This window comes from Hyperoodon ampullatus (assembly GCF_949752795.1).
Source record: "Hyperoodon ampullatus genome assembly, chromosome: X".
Taxonomy (NCBI): domain Eukaryota; kingdom Metazoa; phylum Chordata; class Mammalia; order Artiodactyla; family Ziphiidae; genus Hyperoodon; species Hyperoodon ampullatus.
This window is the reverse complement of record NC_136913.1, coordinates 113,267,523-113,274,353: the sequence shown is the minus strand read 5'-3', so window position 1 is coordinate 113,274,353 and position 6,831 is coordinate 113,267,523. Positions and strand designations below refer to the sequence as shown.

The following is a 6,831-nucleotide window of genomic DNA, read 5'->3' as shown; positions in this document are numbered from 1 at the left end:
TGTCATATCTAAATATAATATTTATGTCATTCTCCTATTTACAACCAATTATTTCTCCCCATTACTCTCAGGAAAAAGTTCCATAACCTGGTGTCTAAGAATTCTCATGACCTGGCCTCTACCTAACTCTCTAACTTCATGTCCTGCCTCATTCTTCATGCTTCAGTCCTTAAATACTCTCCCCAACTAGGATCCTACTTGCTCCAGTCCCTTAGCCTGGACTTGGATCCTGTTCACAACCCCCACCAGCTACACACTTATACCTCTCCCCTTCATAAGACCACTCTCACTCATCTGACAAGACTCACCTGAGGTGACATCTCACGCTGGAATTTTTCCCTTTGTCCTCACTTTACACCAATTGTCTCTCAATTGTGCTTCCACAAAGTTTTGCATCAACTGATAACAACATTATCTCCTTGTACTGTAATTGTTCACTTAGCCACCATTCTCCCCCTATGAGACAATGAACTCAATGACAGGAATAATGTCTTATTCATCTCGGTGACAATGAACTCAATGACAGGAATAATGTCTTATTCATCTCGGTATCTCCAGTGCCAAGCCCAAGCACCTTACACATAGTCGATACTCAGAAAGTAAGTTGAAAAGAAACTCAAAGTTCCCTTCTAGGATAAGTGGAAATACCCATGAACTTATACATTGGACCAAGTCATAAAAATTTAGTTCAAGTCCCTACTCAGTCACTTCCTGTGTGACTGAAGTGCATCTGTGTGAAATAGATGCTAGTCAATAAGATTTAGTGAGCTCTTACTATGTGCTAGGCACTGTGTTGGGTGTTTTACCCAGAAAAATCTCAATTAATTCTCACAAACAACCCTCTGAGATAGATATTACTATTATTACATTATTACTGTTTTAGAGATGAAGAAACAGATTTCATATTGATAACTGAACTGATCACGGTCACAGAAGTTGGGAGATAGAGTAGCAGGGACTCTTTACAAAGAAGTAAGGAGACACAAAGTCATCTGGCCTCCAAGTCGAGGGCACTGGTGGTGAGAGACCAATAACAAGTTGTGACCTCTGGGGCAGAAGGGGACAGTGGCTCCAGTAGGCATGAGAGGCTGGCAGCCATCCCCAATACTGCCAGAGCAAACATGGTAACAGTCCAAGGAAAGTGGTAGAGTGGGTGAGGGAAAGAAGGAAGGTTTTGTTTTGTTTTGTTTTGTTTTTTTAAACTAGCTTCATTCACTTTATTTTTCTTACAGAAAACTATGTGGTGGCTACAGCTGGAGCCTGAGTCCTCTGCACGGAAACTCTGGTGTGGGTCTTTACAAGATGGTCAGTGAATTCCTGATACAGAGACTTGGTGAACACAGTCTCTTGCCAGAGATCAGGAGTGATATAACTGTAGGTCTTGGAAATGGCATCAAAATTGGCCTTGGCGAAGTTACCCAGCATGGCAGTGCAGCCCCCGGCAGAGGTGTAGCTGCAGTCAATGCCAGCCATCATCAGTAGCTTCTTGGGCACGATGCCAGTGCCCCTGGGGGCAGGGATGAGGCGCACCAGCACAGAGCCACAGCAGCCAGTAACCTTGCAAGGGACGGTATGGGGCTTGCAGATCTTGCTCCCCCAGTAGCCTCGTCGCAAGGGGGCGATGGAGAGAGAGCTTGGCCAGAATGATGACCCTATGGATGGCAGTTGCTACCTCTTTAGAGCACTTCAACCAACATGTCCGTTGTAATCCCTGATGGCAACAAATGCCTTGAACCTGGTCCGCTGGCCAGCACGGGTCTGCTTTTGCACAGGCATGATCTTCAAAACTTCATCCTTGAGGGATGCCCCCAAGAAAAAGTCAATGATCTCAGATTCCTTGATGGGCAGAGAAAAGAGATAGATCTCCTCCAGGGACTTGATCTTCATGTCCTTGACCAGGCGGCCCAGCTTGGTGACGGAGAGACATTCCTTGTCCTCGGCCTTGCCTCCACGAGCTCTGCGGCCTCGGCCCCCAGCCCCAACCGCAACCCCAGCGCCGGCCCCGGACGCCGGCCCCGGACGCCACTGCTCTAGGTATTGTGAGGTAGGTCATCAGCTTCTAGTTTTGCCTCCTTTTCCTTTTTTTCCCTTAAAGGGTGTGTGTGTGTGTGTGTGTGTGTGTGTGTGTGTGTGTACTTGGGGGGGGTAGGAGGAAGCAGGTGTAACTGGTTGAGTCTAACTGGGTATGACATGTATTTATGGACCATGGGTGGCACTATTTTTTATGTGTGTTGGCTACCAACTGCCTCTCTCCCTGCCCTTTCCTTAGCTCCCTTGAGTCACTCTGCACTTCCTGGGCACCCTGCTCTCCAAAGCCACAAGGGGTCTCCCAAAGAGAACATCTCCAGATTGTCCTTCCCCAGAATGTTTTCAAGAAAAAAGCAAGGGCAATCAACCCTAGGTCTTGGCAAGGATTCACAAGAAAATCCTTCCACTGACATCTGATTTAAGTCTGAGAATATCTTGGGGGGTCATTCACCATCGTACTCTGAGATGAAGCTTTAAGACAGAAGGAAAATAATGGAGGGACTGGGTCCACTGATAATAAAAACTTATAGAATAAAACCCCTTTCTCTAGGAAGAAGCTGCTTCTTTCCAGAATGTCTGAGTTGACAAGCAGAATGTAAGCTGGGGATCGGTACCTATGTGACCTCTTGGGCCAGGCACTCTTAGTCAGAGAACAGCCTGCAAAACTTTGTAATGGATCAGATTCCCACAAAGGCTCACTTACCATTCCACAAAACACAGCCATATTTCTCATTTTGGTATCTTTGCACACTCAGTTCTCTCTGCCAAGAATGACCTTTCTCCTCTTCTCAACCTTAAGCTTCTATTTATTAATCGTCTCTACTCAAGTATCCTCTCCTTTGTGAAGACTTCCCTGATCTCCAGGCAGCTAAACAGCTTCTTATTCCTTTGGAGTCTCACGGTGCTGTGCTTAGACTTCTGCTCTAGCAATTTTACACTGTTTTTGATCAAAGTTCTGTCTGCCTTGCTGGATCTCAAACTCCTCAAGGAAAGGTGCCATGGCTAACACAACATTGTATCTTATCCTGGCCCCCCAATCTCACTCTCCCAATCTCACCACTACTTGAACCACACAGGGCCTGGCACACTGTAGGCACTCAGCATATAAGTAACGTTGAACAAATATGGAACAATGTGAGAAACACTTGGTGTCAAGTAATAGGATACAGAAAAAGGAAAATTCCAAAATAAGAATCCAGTTTCCCAAAGCACCGAGCTGATCTCCCTGTGCTATGTGGCTACCTCCCACTAGCTATCTATTTTACATTTGGTAGTATATATAAGTCCATGCCACTCTCTCACTTCGTCCCAGCTTACCCTTCCCCCTCACCATGTCCTCAAGTTCGGATGGGTTAGGGAGGGTGGGAGGGAGATGCAAGACGGAGGAGATATGGGGATATATGTATATGTATAGCTGATTCACTTTGTTATAAAGAAAAACTAACACACCATTGTAAAGCAATTATACTCCAATAAAGATGTTAAAAAAAAAAAGAATCCAGTTTCCCAATAGAGCCTTGAAAAATCTTTGATGTATCAAGCTGATTCCTCTGCTGGCTGATGAAGTCAAATTCTCACAAGCCCCAGAAGTGGCCATTTCAGTCAACACTGAACAATTTCTTCAGTCTGGCTTTTGGGCAAGCTCTCTACTTCTACCTATAGCACTATTTCCTGACATTCAAAGCCCAATTGCCATATTCCCTCTTGGCCCATAGTTAATGAACACATTTCCTTCCCTGATAGTGGAGCCACTCGGCAGGCCTTGTAATGGTTGGGAATGTTTCACGGTGGTGCTTTCTGGAGATAGTTTCTGGAGGTCACCTTGAAGATGACCTCCTTTCCTGCCATATTCTAAGCTCACTGCTGTGGAGGTAGAGTCCATCCTGAGGAGCTCAAGATCTCTGGGAGGCTGGACATGGAAGAAACATGACTGGCCTCCCTGGTCTCCAGCCCCTTCTTTCCAGGTCCATTGTACATTGACATTTAACAAATGGATATAGGGATAACAACTCTACCTACTCATCATGGTCAAGTTAGCTTTTCCAGTATGTTAATCCCTTTCTTTACCTGCTGTTCTATTGACATGAGAAACCCCAAATCACCAGGTGACAGCCATAGCTTTAAGTTTATTAGGAATCTTACAGTGTGCCCTGGTAGACGTATCCACCTTCTAGAAACCAGGCCACCTAGAACCACAGAACTTAAAGTTTTCAAGTGGGTCATTGGAAATGATGGTGAGTGGGGCCACTCCTTCTTCCACCCATTTCCCCCCATATCTATGTAGTCTACCTGTTGGAGATGGAGCACCATATAATGACAATTCGTTCAAGACATAGACTGCTTCATTAAAGGACAGAATCTCCAAATCATAGGCATCATATCTAAGATGTTGCCTCATCTGAGCCTTCAAGAGACTATGCTAGTACTCTTTTAGGCTGGCAGCTTCTGGGTAATGTGACATATGATAGAACCAGTGGATTGCATAGTGACACACCCATTGTCATTCCTCCTTTGCCACGAAGTGAATTCGTTAATGCAAATTAGTAATATGCAGGACCTCATGTTGGTAAATCAGACTTTCTTTGAGAACTCAAACAGTAGAGTTGTCTGATGCACTGCAGGCAAGAAAGGTAAGTCCTTACTCAGGATAAAAGTAAATCTACAGGGCAGGATGTAATCAACTTGCCACCAAATGTCTGGTTTGTCTCTTCAAGGGAAAGTACCATATTGAGGTTTTAGCATTGGCCTCTGGTACTGAAAGATCAGAAAGATACTCAAGATACCAAGTGGTAGTAGCTAATAAGTCTTGGTAAGAGAGAGCCCATGTTGTTGGTCCAATATGTAGTTTCTATCTCTGATATCATGATTACTCCATTCACAGGTGCATTGTGCAAGTGCTGGTATTCCAAAAACAGAGGCTGGCTGACACCTACTGAGCAAGTCATTTGGTTGACTTGTTTAATGCTTCTTTTTTCAGTGGATGTTCTCTCATGAGCCTTACTGTGAGACATAAAGATCCTCACACTGTGTGCACACCTTTAGGTCCATCCACATGCCTCTCCTTTTGCCTTGACCTTCCAATCTTGCTTCTCCCAACAACTTGACCAACCAGTCAAACTATTCACCACTGCCCAGAAGTCCACATATATGCTTATTTATGTCTCCACCCAAAGTGGATGACTGATCAGCTCTTCAACTTGAAGCATTTTTCCTTACTACTGTATTTCAGAGTTGCCTCAGACTGGGCCTGTAGTGCAGCTGTCATTCATTATTTGTTCACATCAACACAGGAACCAGACTCAGGTTTTTTCCTCCTCTGTCAACCAGTCATAGAGAAGGCCTTATGAGGCCACAGATGTGAGCTGAAAGAGAGGCCTTATTGCAACAACAGGGACTGGGGCACTGGTTCATGTAACTTACTCATTCCCTCTGGACATACTCAGATCTAATTCCAAATACACTACTTCTATCATACCATGGATTGCTGCTGTGATGGCCTAATCTTATGACCTGTTAGGTCTGACAGAACCCGGTTCATGAGGGAAGTTCTGGTTGCATAGTCGATTAATGTCCCATGGACAGACACTCATTCATTCTCTGCCAGAACCAAATAGCAAATATGCAGTTTCTTTCTAAATGGTATATATTTCTCTGTGGTAGACAGTGTGGACTTACTTCAGAACCCTAGGGGTTTGTGCTTCACCTTTACTGTTCAGGTTCACCAGAGACTCTATATGGCATCTTCACTTACCACAAATATCTCTAGCACCATGGAATCTGCCAGAGGGTTTATCCCAAGAGACAGTGCCACTTGTACTATAGCCAGACCTTCCTCAATGCCTTTTCTTGCTTTTAGTCCCACTTAACATGTCAAAGTCATCTCATAGATGGGTCAGGCCAGTATTCCCAATTACAGTATATGTAGTCTCCAAAATCCAAAAAGACCTACCAAGCACTGTGGTACCTTCTCAGTAGTAAGAGATGCAAGGTACAATAACATGTCCTTTTCAAGGAAGAGGCATGCCTGCATGGCCCAGATAACTTGATCCTTTAAAAATTCACCAAAATGACAAGTTCCTGTGTCCTTATGAGATTTATCTACCACTCTCTGGAGTTTATGAATCCAAAATATTTGCTACTTCCTCTTTATCAGAGCCAAGTAAATTGATATTATCAATATAGTGGACTAGCATGAGATCCTACTGAATTTCCAGACTATCAAATTCTTTTGGGAATATTCTGACAAAGAGCAGGAGAGTTAAAATAGACCTGCATGAAGACCATTAATATAGGCCTCTGTCTATCCAGGTGAATGTGAATAACTTCTCATCCTTCTTTCTGATGGATATTCAAACAAATCCTTTAGCTATATCAAAGTCACATACCAAATACCAGAGGATATATTAATGATCCATTACAGTAAGAACACCATATCTAGTATAGAAGCACAACTAGGGGCTATTTTGTGCTAAGTTTATGTTAGTTCATCCTCATCTGCCAAGATCCATATGATTTTTGCAGTGTGAATTATATGGGATCATAATATGGATTACCACTCCTGCAGGGTTTTGTGTGGACATAGCTTTTCAAATAAGTTGAGTAAATACCTAGGAGCATGATTGCTGGGTTATATGGTGAGATTTTGTTTAGTTTTGTAAGAAACTGCCAAATGTCTTCAAAAGAGGCTGTATCATTTTTCATTCTCATACTTAATGAATGAGAGTTCCTTATGTGGAAACTAAAAGGGAAAAATTCAGAGAAATTGAGAGTAGAGTGGTGGTTACCAGGGGTTGGGAGTGGGGG

General features: G+C 43.7%; 1 pseudogene across 1 annotated transcript; it reads right to left on the bottom strand.

The window, feature by feature from the left end:
• Window positions 1–1,188: 1,188 nt before the first annotated feature.
• Window positions 1,189–2,053, bottom strand: LOC307069796 (small ribosomal subunit protein uS5-like; annotated as a pseudogene). Its single transcript has one exon. The product of its transcript is annotated as a small ribosomal subunit protein uS5-like (transcript).
• Window positions 2,054–6,831: the final 4,778 nt, after the last annotated feature.